We start from the raw sequence: 16,948 nt of genomic DNA, 5'->3' as shown, positions 1-16,948 counted from the left end.
TTACCAATGTACTGGGAGCAAATAACTAGAGGGAGAAAGGTAATAGAATGGGAATATGCCAAGAACATATTTGGACTGCAGGCTAAAGATTGCCTTCCATGTCAAGGATTGATATCGGAGTATAGGCAAAGAGAAAGAAAAAGTGGGTCCCAAATGAAAGACCACCACTGGTAGAATTTTTAGTAGAATTTAGAATGGATCTTGTCATTAAGAAAGGAATAATTAATAGAGCATATAAAATATTGCGTAACTATAAGCATCAATCATAGGAGGCTAGGAAGGACTGGGAAGAGAGATTAGATAAGCAATTCACAAAGAAACAATGGGGGTGTATGTATGTCTCCCAAATATGCAACAAAATCTAGTAGATTTTGGATCTTTCCCTGGAAGTGCTTACATAGGTATTTTTATACCCCAAGCAGACATCAAGAATTTTCCTCAGGTAGACAGCAAATGTTGGAGGTGTGATGGGGCAGAAAGAGGTAACTGGGAGCGCATTTTCTGGGAGTGTAATGAGTTGGTAGACTTTAGGGAATCCTTGCAGACTGTTTTGTCGGAGATGCTGGGTGAGCAAGTTGGAGTGACTAGGGAAATTATTTTTTGAGCTATGGTACAAACTCAAGAATTACTTAGACATAGTTAGGCTTTGCAGAATCTAATTATGATGGCTGCCAAAAAAGCAGTTACTAGAAAGTGGAAATCAAAGTCTAAACCAACTTTACTAGAAGTAGTAAAGATAGTAAAAGAGATAAAACAACTGGAACTGGGATCTTTGGAAAAGGATAGGAGCTAATTACATAGGAAAAAAAGGGAACTGTGGGATCAATACATGCAGAGGAATGAGGTTTAAAAGAAGGCCGGATTTGATTGAGCTATGTAATGGTTGACTAACAGTGGATATGTTAAAAGTGATGCATGATGTTTGCAGCTGCAGTTGTGTCGGCATGATTTGAAATGTATAATGTTTGCAACTGAGACTTTGTCTTTGTGGGTTATTGTCATTCATGTAAATGTAACATGGCCTATGTCATACATGATAATTTAATAAAGTTGTTTCTTGTTTAAAAAAAAAACAAAAAAAAAAACAGTTGTCACCTGAATAGCATCTAGGTCTCCATCCCTCTACACCAGGGAGCCAGGCTAGGGATTAACAAATTTAAGGATTTGTACCGATATATGGTACATTCTCTTCTTGCTAGTTGTAAAATGTGCTATTTTGTAAATATTTTAAGAGGTGTGATGCATTGCTTTACAGTGATTTTTTTTTATATTTATCTTTTACTCTGCATTAGCATATAACAATCTTTCTACATTGAAATCAGATCTTTATCCGCATTCTTTACACATTTCAGTAAATGCAAATCTCCATTCTTAATATCACATTCATCTCCTTGCATGTATATCTGTCTAATTTCTATAGTGGTTCTCCAGATCTGGACTATTTAATTGGATGGCTCTGTCTAGACACCTGTCCTTCCTTTAGAGATAGTCCCACTGCAGCTTTTCTTTCAGATGCAAATTGAGAAGTTTCTTTTTGTAACTGTTGACTGACACAGTTTTCATGGTGTAGTTTATCCTAAAACAGTACTGATTGTGACAGTTCAGCTTACTCTTCTTCCCAGAACTTTTGATATGTTTACTTCAGGTTCAGGCTTCTTACTTTCCAGTTGCTTTTGTGTTCTTGTGTTTTCACCTTTAACTTTTTTTCTGTGACTGGAAGGTAGGAGACGTATGTCCCCTCTATGTTGCGCAACTTATAAACAAAGGTATGGCATCTAAGTCCAAGGAAGTCATTGTTCCACTGTATTTGGCATTCATCAAACCTATCACTGAGTACAATGCCCTCTTTGATATGTACCTAACCAGGCATGTTCAACACTTGGAATGTCCACAGAGGTTCCTCACTAAAAGAACATGGGGCTTAAATAAAATGTCCTATGCAGACCACCTCAAGGCTCTATCCCTGTATTCTGTCTGCTACAGGCTTTTGAGGGGAGATGTATGCTTGACATACAGGGCATTGTCAGACCCCACTCTGATGCACCTCCTGCATATCCACAAAACAAATAGCACCAGAACTACCTGTTCTAAAGATCTAAACCTTGCCTGTGATATAAGTAGGACTTGCTGGAGAGAGAGGTATGTATCTTAGAGATTACCCTGTCTCTGGAACAGGCTTCGCATACATGTGAAGCAGAGTTCCTCCCTAACCCAATTCAAGTGCAACCTGGACAACTGGATGAGGAACAGGAAATTCTTCCCTGGTTTGGCACCTATGTCTCTAATGGACATAGGCAAACTGTAAATGGTTCATATTCCAAGCCCCAGCTTACACTTATCAAGAGTATAAAACGGCCCTTCTGGTCTTTAGCCTAGTAAATACCTGTGGACCTATATAGCTATGTATGAGTCCTTCTGTACAACATTCTGTCTTCCCTGTGAATAACACAGGACCTTGGTTCTGCTGCTTGACCAACTACTTCAGGTTCAGACTTCTTACTTTCCAGTTGCTTTTGTGTTCTTGTGTTTTCTCCTTTAACTTTTTTCTGTGACTGGAGGGTAGGAGATTTCAGTGTCTTCTGACATTCTTTAATGTTTGATCGATGATAATTATACAACAGAATGTATGTGATTTATAATGTTTACAACTGAGAATATGTTAATACAGTGTGTTTGCTTTTATATAAATGTATGTTTGCCTTTGTCTTAAGTGATAATTCAATAAAAGTGTTATAAAAAATCATTACATAAATGTCTCAATTCCTGCCTTCACTTAAACCCCGTTCCTTCTCCTGAACATTATTCTGCTTGCATTGTTCCCACAAAATCCATTTCTGAGTGATATGTTCCTTCCCTTTTCTAAAGATCTCACTTTTAGTTCCTATCACCTTTACAGTATTGAATACTTCAGCTATAGCTGGTTTAGATTTTGATTTAACATGTTCAGATAATTGCTGTTTTGGCACCCAATAGAATAAAACTTAAGTCATTTCTAGCTGTAGGCAATTCAGATCATGTATCTCGGCTCAAAACAATAATTTCTTTAGTTACAGCCATTTGCTCCCCCAATATTTCTGGAAGAGTATTCTGTAAGGGATTTTTAAAATCTGCCAACTTACATGCTCCCAGACACCTCTTTCTTCTCTATCACACCTCAAATGTTTGCTATCTACTTGGGAAAAATTCTTTAAAGTCTACTTGGGATATAAAAATACCTACGAAAACACTTCCGAGCAAAAATTCTAAACCTTTTGTACTTTGATATGTACTTGGGAGCCTTACGTATATCCTCCCATTGTTCCCTTCTAAATTGCTTTTTTAGTCTCTCTTTCCAATCTTTTCTAACCTCCTCTGATTTATTCTTATATGTTCTACAAATTGACCATTTTTAACAGCAGCTTTTGTTGTAGATTTTAGTAAAAACTCTTCCACAGCAGGTCTTTCAATTTGGACTCCAATATCATTTTCTCTTTGCCTAAACTCTGAAATCAATCCATGGTAGAGAATGCAGTCCCTAACTACTACTACTTCTTGGCCTCATCTCATTCTTTTATATTTTCCTCCCTAGTTATTTGCTCTCCTAAGTTCATAAGCTCATAGGCAAGTTCTAGGCTAGCTACCCTTGCAGTACATTTTAAACCTGGTCAGTTTCCCTTTAAAGGTGAGAGTCAAAGCATGTACCTTCTTTTTGCAAGGTAAAAGCTTAACCATTATGTCAACCTCCCTTCCTAAAGCATTGAAGCTTCCTTGACCACAATCAAACCCAGGCTGTGACAGTGAGCGCCAAACCCTAACCACAAAACCACCAGGAAATCCCCTGTAATCAATCTGTTGGGGATTGAACCCAGGACCTTTTACATGTAAAAGAAATTTAACAACCACTATACCACTAATTCTCAATACCTTGGTTCCTTTGCCAGTTTTCTTTAGTAAATTCCAGACCCATCTTGCTTATTTTCTGTACCTCTGCCTTCGGGCAGCCCTATTGCCAATATCTCCTTTCTCCATTCCCATGTTGGCTTAGTTTTTAGAAAACTTTCTGCAAATTTATGAACATAATATTCTGTATGGTTGTTATTCTTCTTAAGCTTCTGCATTCATAATCAGACTTTCTTCTTATTTCTTGAACTCCCCCACTTCTTCATCACCATCCCTTTTTATTTTGAATTATAACCTTCTGCTTGTGTTATGTATATGAGCCTTAACTGCATAGTTCTAAAATATCCTTTCAAATCAAGTAATCCTAAACCACCTTATTCTTTTGGAAGGGTCAAATTATCCTACTTAGCTCTTGCCTTCTTCCCCTTCCAGATAAATTCCATCAACTCCTTATTATCCACATCTTCTCCTCTGGTTGGTAAAGTATGCTTTACCTGTATATAGAACTAAATGGACTAAAAACATTTTCAGTGCTTGTATCTTGCTATCCATATACACAAACAACAGCTTCCAGTTTCTCAGTTTTTGTTTTATATATTTTTTTTAGTCTCTTCCCACATATCTTTAGCTGTCTTAAAAGAAATCTTTTTAATCCATGCTCCTTAATACTTCATCTTCTCTTATCCCCTTAAGTATGGGTATTGCTAAATCAGTTCATGTGTAGTTACCTAATTTACGGCTTTAGCCTTTGTTTTATCTTCATTAATTTTATAGGTTCATAGGTTCATAGGTTCATACCAGGCTATCTGCCCGAGGGCATCTACAAGCCTAGCCCATCGTTTTGTGGCTTACGCCACCCCTTTAGTATGGGGAACTATACCCATTATTTTGCTGTGCCTCTGTCGAGCAGTGACACTGAGGTAATCCCTGGGGTATATCTGCGATCTATCCTGAAAAAACTTGAAACTGCCTTAAAATGTTTCTCAACACCAGAATGCCTTTTTTTCTAGATGTATTATTAAGTGCAAAATATTATGTTCTGTAGATAAAGCCAACTTTTCTTGATTGCCTTACCAATTATATCCTTGAATTTTTGAATCCTTTATTTTCTCTGCCAGTGCCTCTAAATGTAAAGCAAATAGCAAGGGGAAGGAGGATACCCATGTCTGGCTTCTCTGTTTCAACATATTTTGGAGAGAAATCCTACCACTTTAATGCTTTCACATATCCTCCTAATTAACTTTGTAATTGTGTGAGGGAATGCAAATGCTTTCATTGCCCTACTCATAAAATCCCATCTTACTCTGTCAAATGCTTTCTTTGCATCAAGACCCACCAGCAGCAGTGGTATTTTCTTATATTCAGCTTCTGTCTGATCCATTATTGCTCTATTAATGTTGTGAAATGTTTGCCTCCCCTTCACAAAACTACATTGATTCATATCTATCAATTTTAGCAACACCTTTGCCATTCTTTTAGCTAATATAGAGATAAATACTTTATAATTGTGGTTTAAAATTGAAATGAGTCTATATAAAGCTGTGTTTGGCAAGTCTTTACCAAGTTTGGGTAATGTAGCCACCACAGCTTTCTTCTAATATTCTGTTTTCCCTTTGTTTTAAAATACTATTAAACAAAAATGTCCAGACCTTTGTCACTTTCTTCCTTCCTAACTTCAAAACTTCCACAGGAATATCATCTTTTCCTGGAGATTTCCTGTAAATTGATTATACATCACAATTTTTATCTTGTGTAATCCAGTTTTAACTATTAGTTGTTGAGCTTCAGCTTCCGCTAACCTTAACATAACTGAGTCTTCATAAACATTTCTTTGTGTTCTTTCTTTTTTCTACATTCAGTTGCTTTATACAGATGTTCATAAAATTTCTAAAAAAATTCTTGTACCTCTATAGGCTCTCCTGTTGTTGCTGTTGTCAGAACTCCTAACATTTGGTGACAGCACTTTCTATTTTCTGATGCTGAAGTATTTCTGCTGAATGTTTTTGTGCTCTAGAGTTGTTAACAAAATTAGTTGCGTAACAGAAATCTTTCTAAACTCATCCGAATGCTGTCTTATTTTCTCTTTGGCACTCTGCATTTGCTTCTCTTTTTGTTCTCTGGCAGTCTCCATATTCTACAATACTTTAATCTTTGTCAGCCCTGCTAAATAATTCTTATAATGTCTTAACCGTATCTCTTTTCTTTTATTTCTGTTCTATTTTAAACTCCATTTTCATTTTATTCCACTGACTAGCTATCACTTCTCAAGAATTGCCTATCTTGAATAATTTCTCATATATGTTCCTTGAATTTCTCTCTTTTTAACAGGTAAGTGGAAAAGCATGCACCAGTGTGTCATTTTTACTTCAGTATCCTTGCATTTTTATTATAGTTTTGATCAGTGCATGATCTGGAATATTTATTGGATGTATGTCAAAGTTTTTAATTAAATACACATGCTCCTGTGAAATATAATATGCTCATCATATTAATCAATGCTGCAGTAGTCTTAGCTGTATGGGGTTATATTCTGCCAAGGTATAACAGCCGCTCAGCTTCCAAAGCTTCAGATCCCTTTCAATTTGCTCAAAACTCTTAATCAGCTTGAGCTGAACTGACTAAAAATACAGGTTTGGGTGCCAAGCCCTTAAGAGCTTTCCTGCCACCGAAGAGAATACTTGTCTGCAGGCTTTCAAGATCGATGGTCAGTGTGTGATGCTCTTTTGCTGGGCAGATAAGTTCCCTTTGTGGAAAAACTTGCGCTTAAAAAAAATAGTTGTTTTATTGTACTCCCCTGGTTTGGAAAGTTATTGTTAAGCTATGAGTGTGTGTTTTAACAGACTGTTATGAAAATATACTTTTAAACGGGATCACTGTTTTTTCCTGTCAAGTTTAAAAGTTGCTTAAAGTAATGAAAACCATTTTTTTCTGTGGAGTAATTGGGTTTATTTTACTTTTGGGGATTGGCAAAGTATTTTAAAGCACTTCTTACTGTGTTTTTTGTGGAAAAAGTGACTTTTAAAGACTTTACATTTTTACTGGCTTTTGCTGCTTCTTTTCCCCTGGGAAAAGAGGCTCCATTTTTGCCTTGACCATGAAACAAACTACTGGTCCCACAGTCAGTCCCTCTTCCAGCCACAAAAATAAAAAGTTAAGCAAATGGCCTTTACCACCACTGTAGCTAGCAATTTGTCTCAGCCACAGGTGTGTGACTCTGCTGTAGCCATAAGATCATAGGAGGTTACTAGGCTAATGACCCTAGGGCCGTTACAAGCCTAGCCAAGTTTTACCCTTATTTCCATGATCAGCACCTGTCTACCCTGTCCAGGAGGGACATAGATAGAACCCCTGAGGAGAATTTACAGTTACCCATCTAATCGTCCAGATTGCATTTGAAGAGGGCCAGTGAGGTACTCTGCTTGACATGAAGCAGAAGTCTGTTCCAAAGGTGTGGTAACCTCTTGGAGACAAATGTGTCCCTCCAGCAGGTTCTATTAATGTCACATACCAGGTTAAGGCCATTAGAGCAAGTAACCCGTATACCATTTGAGTAACGGATATGCAGCATTTCCAGTAAAGCAGTGTCAAAGATTGCCTTATATGCAAGGCAGGCCTGATGAGGGAAGATTACAGGGAGGTTATAAGTTCTTTGTTTCTGGAGGCAGTGCCCTTACTTATGAGATGAGCAATATAGAATGCCCTTCTTACCACTGTGGAGACATGGTGATCAAAGGTAGGGTTGCTGTCAACCTGTGTGCCCGGTCTCTCACCACTGAGTGCGTACTTAGGATGTTGTTATTGATGTGGTAGGTAGCAGGAACATCACTCTTACCAAAAGGGATGATAATACATTTTTTTGCATTGAGTTTAAGGTCATGACTTTGACATCAGTCATTTGTTTGTGTAAGAGCCTCTTGTAGGATGTTGACATTGTCTGGAGATTCTATGATCGCTCCTATTTTGCAGTCATCATCAAAGTTCGTCAACCACAGATCTTTAGTTTTTGCTTGTACTTTTTAGAAATAGATTACAAACAGTAGAGGTCCCAGGACTGATCCCTGTGGAACACCATTGGTTGTAGGTCTGCTGTCGGAGATAGATTCACCTATTTTGACTATATGGGTTCTATCAGTGAGCCATTTAGCAACCCATTTAAATCTGTTTATGGCAGTTGTCCACCAGACAGATTTGCTGTTCCTTGAGGAGCTTGTTTTGGTCCTGTCAGGTACGGCTGAGGCAGTGCAGTTGTTCAGGTGCTTGTATAAAGCATTTGTGTAGAACTCTGCATAGTCGCCAGTTTCATCTGAGGGCAGAGGTGCAGTGAAGCTATTTATACCATTCCGTAAGAGGTTATAATCTGCCTTGGAGATGTTTTTAGTTTAGCTGGTGCTAGGGGTGGATCAGGTATAATAGTAACTTTGAATGAGTCTGATTTATGGTCAGATCTCACCTGGGAAGACCTCGCAATGGGGGTGATACAGTGGTCCTCCATATTGGTAAGCACTAGATCCAGGATGTTGGCACCTCATGTGGGGGGTGTTTAGCTGGTTCAGGGCATTGAAGTTAATGAAGTTGAGGAATCCTTGAGTAAGTGAGTTTGCACATGAGTAATTTCTCCAGTCAATGGGTGGGTAGTTAAAGTCAACCAAAACCATGGTGTTCGTATGTATCTTTATAAACTCAGGTAGATCCAAGTAGGCAGAGTGGGTGTCCTGATTCATGGAGGGGGTCCTGTAGCTGGCAATGACATGAATAGGTGTCCTATCAACAGTTAATTGCACCTGAAGTATCTCCAGAGAATCATGCTGTCTAACCAGTCTGGAGGTATATTTATTTTTAATGAATATTGATACACTATCTCCTTTAGTTTGCATGCCATCAGTTTGTAGTCTGAACGTGTGGAAGGAGGTGTAGCCCGATAAGGCTCTGGTGCTGTCCTTGGCCTTAAACCCAGTCTCTGTGACTGCACAGATGTCCATGTCTTACAAGTTGAGGATTCCTTCCAGTGAATGCTGTTTCTCTTTAAGAGTGCTAGCATTTTGGCAAAACCTTGAGGTTGTTCTTAGTTGGAGTTCTTACGTCAGGAATTTTGTCCTTGAGACATAGCTTGTTCCACAGACTAGTCATCTTTTATCCTGGATCCCTCAGGTGTAGCACTTACAGCTACTATGGACTGGGAATTAGCCACATCCTCAGTGGCTGTTGGGGTCCTCTCACTGTGCAATTGAGAGCCAGAATTATTTGTCCTTGGAGACAGAAAAAGGGAGGGCTTCCCTGTTTAGTCAGAAGGTTGTGCCAATCCCTGGGGAAGCTGCTGCTGCCATTAATAACACCGTTAGTCCTATTTTTCCTGTCAAAGAGAAACAGAAAACTAAGCATGTATGTACTTCTCATCAAATTTCCTTAGACAGAAGTAGTTGTTAGTCTGGCTCAGGGTTTAATTTAGGCCATTGATCCGTTCTTGTAAGATGGTTTCTGCTCAAAGAAAGAGGGATACCTCTCTTTCTGAAGAGATTTAAGAGTCTGAATCTGGACAGGAAGGTGAAGGGGACGGATACAAGGTTTTCTACTCAGTTTTCTAAATCAGACTCCTAGCTCAGTTTCTGCTTTTCTCTGTGAAGGGTTCTCCTTCTCTGAGACTATGTCCAGAATGCACCAGTGTTTTAAGTGGGAGAGAACTGAGGTTTCACAGTTCCTTAGAAAATACTATGCACTGTTACAGAAGGAACTTCCAGAACCTTCACCCATTCCTCCAGTTCTTTCAATTCTGGTGGATGTGTGCATCACTAACTACAATTTTTCTGATAGTCAGCCTGCTGCCCCTGAAAAGGCAAACAGAGTGTATAAAGTTTCCTAGTCATTTTAACTTTTTATACGCCCATTCCAAACCTGACCCAGCAGCTATAGCTTTAGTTAATCCTACTGCTGCTAAACGTTTGGTTAATTTATTTATTTATATTTATTTGTTTGTTTGTTCAACATTTGTTTACCCGGAAAGTCTGACTTGGAATGAAGCCATTTTTCAGCAGAGGCCCAGGGAGAAATGCTGCAGACGCATGTCTTTGTAACGTGGGAGGAAACCGGAGCACCCAGAGAAAACCCACACAAACGCAGGAAGGACATGCACACTCCACACAGAAGGCACTCCAGCCGAGAATCGAACCAGAGAACCTCTTGCTGTGAGCCGACAGTGCTACCGCTGCATCACTGCGTTGTCCAGTGGTGCAGCGATAGCATTAATTCCAGTCCTACTGTTTCTGACAAGGATGGGAATATCATTGATAAGTATGGGGAAAAAGTGTAGGCTTCTGCAACTTTGATTTTCAGAATTTTGAATTGTCAGACTCGTGTGTTAAAGTTTTTTCTGATTAATTTTGAAAGTATGAGGAATGTTTTGTCTTTAATTTCTTGTTATGAGGAAAACTCTGCTTTAAATAACTTAGTTTCTAGTTTCTTTTCTACAAGTCACTACTCCTTGTTTACTCTGTGTGTGTCTCAGTTGATACTTCTTCCTGGGCTATGGCCACTGGTACTGTTTTAAGGAGATTTGCCTTGCTGTGTTCTTAGAACCTTCCATATTATGTGAAAAATGTGATTGTAAATTCTCCTTTTGTTAGAGATGTAGTTGTTGGTTCCCCTGCTTCAGAGGTTATCAAGAAGTGCAGTGAAAGGGGTAAGTAGATACAGGGAATCGCTAAGATTTTTCAGCCATTCACATTTTCTAAGAGATTCCCTAACCTCTCATCCAGTTCTCACAAAAACAAAATAAACAGTCTCAACAAAATGCTGGTAAACTTCCAACATTTTTGCCTGATACAGTAACAAGCAGGAGGTGGGGGGGGGGGGGCTAGATCCTATTCTCACTGCTGCAAAGCCATGAGAGTGTGGCAATGGGTGATGGCCTCTCACCACTCTCTGATGGCTATACACATGCCTGGGAGGCTCGCCAACCTTCAAACAGGTTGATAAGAACTCTCCTTCCTTATAAGTGGTCTCCAAGTCCATTGGTAGCAAAGGAGATTATCAACTGGACTGTGCCATACTGCAATCTTTTTGTGACCACCACATAACTCTAAGTGTAGCAGTTAATTCACCATATGCTTACATGGGGGATTAAACCCCAGGGACACTCTATCCAGTCCTTGGCTCCCAAGGATGCTTTATGCTTATCCCTCATTTCCTCTCATGAGTAAGTTTATACAAAAAGCAATTTTGTGCAAGGCCAAGCCATCCTTATTCACCCTTCTTGGCCCAGACAGATTTAGTTTCTCCTCCTGGAGAATCAAAGACAGTACAGCTATGTTTCAGCTGGGCATCAAGCTCTATCTGAGTAAATCAGGGGGTGCAGGGTATTATGGGACAAAAAATTTGGTAAGAACTTGCGGATGAAGCACTAAATTGGCCAGATCAGATCCGAGCAGGGACTTGAGGAACTATATGATGTTCATCGTGTTACACTGCTGCAGTCATTACACTTGGGTTATCCTGCCGTCAGGCGGTTCCCCAGTCGGCCTGAGTTCCAAAGTCTTGGTCCGGCATCTGTTGCTGTCGTCCTCCTCCCTGACGTCAGTGCGACAGGGGTATATAAGATGCAGCCAACGCCATTTTCTTCAGTCTTTCTTGCCACGCAGTGCCCGAAGCAAAAGCAGTTCGCAAGTGCCGGTCGGCCGACTCCTGAGATTTTCATTCCGAATCCAGAACCAAAGTTTTCTACAAAGCTAAGTACCCCGTTGGGGAAACTTTTTTTTGCCTCAGACCGATGTCAGTAAACGTTAATAACTGTATTTCTTGTGGGAAGCAAATACCTCATAAGGATTTCCATTCTTATTGTATCCCATGCCTAAGCCCAGACCACAACGTCACTGGTTGTCGGTTTTGTGCTAGGTTTAACAAGCGCACTATTAAATGTCGGTTTGATTTTGCCCGACATTATTTTGGCAGAAAATTCAATTACATCATGCCGTTGGAACTACTGACGACCGGAATACATAAAAAGCGCAGAGACAAAGATAGGCATCTGAGGCCCAAAACTGACGACGAAGCCTCTTCTAGGCCAGTCGCCGGTTCTCCGGTTTTCAGCGAGGCGCCTTCGCAGCCCCTGACGACCGCTTCTGTAGAACCACAGGCCGCCTCTGACTCCCACGTGGAGATGGCTGGGCCTTCGGATGCACAAGACTTTCAGCCTTCCGAAACGAACCCTTCAGAGGGATCCGGAGTAGCTGAACAACCCGTAGCTTCAGAGGGTGTTTTCAGACCTACTCAGTTAAGCATTAAATCTTCTGCTAAGTCTAAACCTCCTTTAAAAACAAAGAAACAAATACAGCATTCTCCAGGACAGGCCTCCATGCCTAAGAAACAAATGCTCAAAATGGCCGAAGACCTAATCACTCTGATCAGGGGGTCCCATCCCCCTCCTGATAAAAGACCTAAACAGGATGAAGACTATGACTCATCCGACCAGGTATCCATCTCTTCAGATTCATCCTCAGACCTAGGATACTCTTTACCCCCTTATGAGGATTCTGATGCTGAGGAATCAATTCCACCAGCCTCTCCGCCTGAGGACTACTCCTTTGGTGAAATCTTACATACCATGAGGGAGCATTTCCATTGGGAAGGCCAGGATTACTCAGAATCCAAGAAAAGGCTCAGAGACTTCCTTTTATTACCTCAACACAGACCCCTTGCTATTCCGCCAGTGTTAGATATTGTGGATGATGTGTATACTGAATCCAGCTTAAATCCTGATTCTTTACCTCCAGCCCCAGTTAACCTTGACAGATACTACAGAGTCCCTGACTCACACAAATTTCTTTATAAAAGTCCTGTTGCTGACCCTGAAACTATTTCTCAGGGACCCAAAGGGGTTAAGGCCTCATCAGCAAAGAATCCAGTCCCCTCTGACAGAGATTCCAGAGCATTAGACAGATGGGGGAAGAAAGTATATACGTCTGCAACTTTAGCAATGAGGGCCTTAAATTGCCAGTTTCACATGCTAAAATATCAGCAATTTTTGATGTCTCAGTTGAAACAAAAAATGCTTCCTGATTCAGATCCTCCTAATTATGCAGGATTTATTGCATGCAGCTGAACAAGTGGGAAAACATACTTTGCAATGTGGTTTTGATTCTTTAGAGGCCTCCTGTAGAGCAGCAGTTACAGGTTCTGTCATTAGAAGACATGCTTGGTTAAAAGAACATACGTTACCAGATCATGTTAAAGCAAAACTATTGGATGCACCTTTGCAGCAGGCTGTGTTATTTGGAGTTAAGGCAGAAGAGGTATTAAAGAAAATGGAGGATAAGGCAAAATCTATGCAAACGGTGAAGGATTTCTTACAGGTTCAGCCTCCTCGATTTAGCAGAAATTGGCCAACAAAGAATTGGTCCTTTCCAGTTACAGACAGACCTCCAAGGGGCAGATACAGACGTCCAAGAGGTAGAGGTCAACCACAAGGTCATTACAGGCCTCGACAATGGGGTGCATCAGGCCAGAAAGAAGGGGAAGACAGGCCCCTACCATATAAAAAACAGCCCCAATGACTTCCCACTACAGCTGCCAAACAGCTGTCTCTTGGCAGCCCCCTTGGGAGGAAAACTGGCACTTTTCTATCACAATTGGCATATGATCACCAAAGACAAATGGGTTCTTAATATTGTATCTCAGGGTTACAGGTTCCACTTTCACACTCTGCCAAGGTTGAAAGGAATGCCAAATCTGCCACCAAATCAATGGGCAGAGGCTCAAAAACAAATTACAGCACTCATGGACATGAGAGCTACTCGAAAGGTACCACCACAGGAGCAAGGACAAGGATTTTACTCAAGACTCTTTCTGGTTCCCAGAAAGAACAAAGCCTGGAGGCCCATTCTGGATCTTTCTACTCTAAACACTTACCTGGATGTTCCGAAATTCAAAATGTTGACACTATACAGCAGCTTCTTCCCATGCTGGGCAAGAAAGCTTGGCTCGTAACCTTGGACCTCAAGGAGGCATACCTGCATGTCCCTATCAGACAAAACTGCAGAAGATACCTCAGATTCATAGCTGGTTCAATGCACTATCAATTCTCTGCACTGCCCTTTGGCTTATCTACTGTGCCCAGGGTCTTCACAAAGTGCCTGGCACCAGTAATTGCATTTTACAGACAGAAAAGAATTCAAATTTATCCGTACCTGGACAACTGCCTGATTCAAGCAGAGAGCAGGGACATTCTTCTAAAGCATCTGGCGTTTGTAAAAAAGTTATTAAGTTGCCTAGGGTACACAGTAAACGAAAATAAATCAAAACTAGTGCCCTCACAAGAGATAGTATTCCTGGGTGCCAGCTTGAATACAACGGCCCAGATGGCTTATCTCACGCCAGACAAGCAAGGGCAACTGACTCAATATTTTCAATTGATGGCAACAAGAACCCAACTCCCTGCAATAAAAATTCTGCAGGCATTGGGTTACATGGCATCTTCCATACTACTAATTCCGTATGCCAGACTGCATATGAAGAAACTACAATGGTACCTAAAGAGTGTCTGGTCTCAACACTGTCAAAGTTTGGAAACAGTTATACCACTAATTCCTTGCCTTCAGCAGGAGTTTCGATGTTGGGCTCAAGCTTGTCACCTCAACAAGGGACAGCCTTTTACTCAACCCACAGCCAGGCAAACACTGACAACAGATGCATCGGATTACGCCTGGGGAGCACACATGGTAGGAAAATGTATTCAGGGCAAGTGGCCTGCAGAACAAAGGCATCTTCACATCAGTCAAAAAGAGATGCTAGCTGTACAAAATGCCCTTATAGCCTTCAAGGACCTTCTGCATCCAGAACAACTACTACTAAAGACAGACAACACCACAGTTATGTGGTACATAAACAAGCAAGGGGGCACTCACTCTTATACCCTCAGCAAACAAGCCATGACCTTGTGGAACACAGCTCTAAACTATCAAGTTTATCTGCAAGCGCAATTCCTGCCAGGAGAGAAAAACACACTGGCAGATGACTTAAGCAGAAACATCATGGATCCCCACGAATGGGAATTGAATCCACAAATATTCAGAATGATAACACAAAAATGGTGGAGCCTGGACATAGATCTGTTTGCATCCCCAATGAACTGCCAGCTACAGAAATTCTGCACAAGGACTTACCATCCACAAGCATGGAAAGTGGATGCCCTCTCATTCAGCTGGAAAAACCTGCAAGTATATGCTTTCCCACCACTACCTCTCCTTCCAAAGGTACTCGTAAAAGCCAGGCAAGAAGAGCCAAAGATAATCCTGATTGCCCCAGACTGGCCACGCCAGCACTGGTACCCAATCTTAAAGAACTTAGACCACCCTGGATTTTGCCTCAAATCCCACATCTTCTGACTCAGCACAACAACCAGATACTTCACAGTTAGCTAAAGACTTTAAACATGGCTGCATGGAAGATTCCTTAGTCAAGCAAGCAATGCCTCTCTCCAAAGCTGTTATGGATGTCATTCTGGAGGCCAGAAGGCCTAGTACCAGGAAAGCCTGTTCGGATAAATGGAAGAGATTCTGTGCCTGGAACCAGGCTCACAGCCTTGACCCTCTTGTCCCAAATATTCCTCAGACACTACAATATTTAACTGAGATGCTGGACAAAGGCCTCTCCTTTTCATCCATCAAGATCCACGCCTCTGCCATCTCTGCTCATTACAACACGGATCCACCAATTTTCTCTAATCCCTTGCTAAAACAGTACCTCAGAGGGGCTAAAAACATAAGACCACCCCGTAGAGCACCTACTCCAACTTGGGACCTCAACTTCGTGTTGGAAAAGTTAACGTTACCTCCTTTTGAGCCGGCAAACACAGCAGATTTAAAATATATCTCTTGGAAAACTGCTCTACTCCTGGCAATAACATCAGCACGAAGAGTTTCAGAATTACAGGCACTTATGACAGTGGAACCTTTCATCATTTTCCATCAAGACAGGGTGTCTTTAAGAACTAACCCTACATTTATGCCAAAGGTGGTATCAAGTGTGGCTCTAAACTAAACTATTCACTTGCCAACCTTTTATCCAAATCCACAGAATAAAGGGGAGAGACTACTGCATTCTTTGGATATACACAGGCAGTTACGCTTCTACTTCGACAAAACCAAAGCTTTCAGAAAATCTGAACAATTATTGGTAGCATATGCTGCAGGAGCATAGGGAAAAGCCATTTCAAAACAGACTATTTCAAAATGGATAGGACACTGTGTACGTTTCTGCTATACACACCATGGGAAACCTGTACCTAACAGCATTTGATCTCACTCCACCAGGGCAACAGCCACTTCAACTGCCTACCTCAGAGGAGTACCTACCAAGGACATTTTGGAAGCAGCAACTTGGAGTTCTGTACATACCTTCACCAAGCATTACCATCTGCCTCTATACTCTAAATCCAGAGCTGGCTTCGCCACTGCAGTGCTGCAGGGTCTTATAGCCACCCATAATACCTTATAGAACCAGCCACCGTACCTCAGCTTTGGGATTCTACCCAAGTGTAAAGACTGCAGCAGTGTAACATGATGAACATAGTACAGTTTTGTAGCTACCATAAATGTAGATGTTCGAGTGTATACACTGCTGCAGTCCAGGTTACCCTCCCTCCTTCCCCTCTTACTTGCTGGTACCTACCTATGTGTTCTACCCCTTACCGCCTATGGGAAGTATTTGCTGGTAACTGAAAGTTGTTGATTGCTTTTCTTATGTATGTTTTATTAGCAATTTGAATTGCCTACCTTTTTGGGGGCACCTGACGTCTGGGGCAAAAAAAACTGAAGAAAGTGGCATCGGCTGCATCTGTCGCACTGATGTCAGGGAGGAGGTGACAGCAACCAACACCGGACCAAGACTTTGGAACTCTGGCCGACTGGGGAACCGCCTAATGGCAGGATAACCCAAGTGTAATGACTGCAGCAGTGTATACACTCGAACATCTACATTTATGGCAGGTACAAAACTGTACGTCATATTGCATGGACTGAACTATTGTTATGCTAAGTACATAACTTTCAATCTGACTTTGTCATCTTCATTCATTTATTAA

At 41.0% G+C, this 16,948-nt stretch overlaps 1 protein-coding gene across 2 annotated transcripts in view; it reads left to right on the top strand.

The window, feature by feature from the left end:
• EIPR1 (EARP complex and GARP complex interacting protein 1) overlaps positions 1-16,948 on the top strand; it is a 1,964,495-nt gene that overhangs the window by 119,000 nt on the left and 1,828,547 nt on the right. The gene's annotated exons all lie outside the window — the stretch shown is intronic.

Source organism: Protopterus annectens, chromosome 1.part0 (assembly GCF_019279795.1).
Source record: "Protopterus annectens isolate FY-2018-M chromosome 1.part0, PAN1.0, whole genome shotgun sequence".
NCBI lineage: Eukaryota > Metazoa > Chordata > Ceratodontiformes > Protopteridae > Protopterus > Protopterus annectens.
This window is presented reverse-complemented; position numbering and strand designations above follow the sequence as displayed.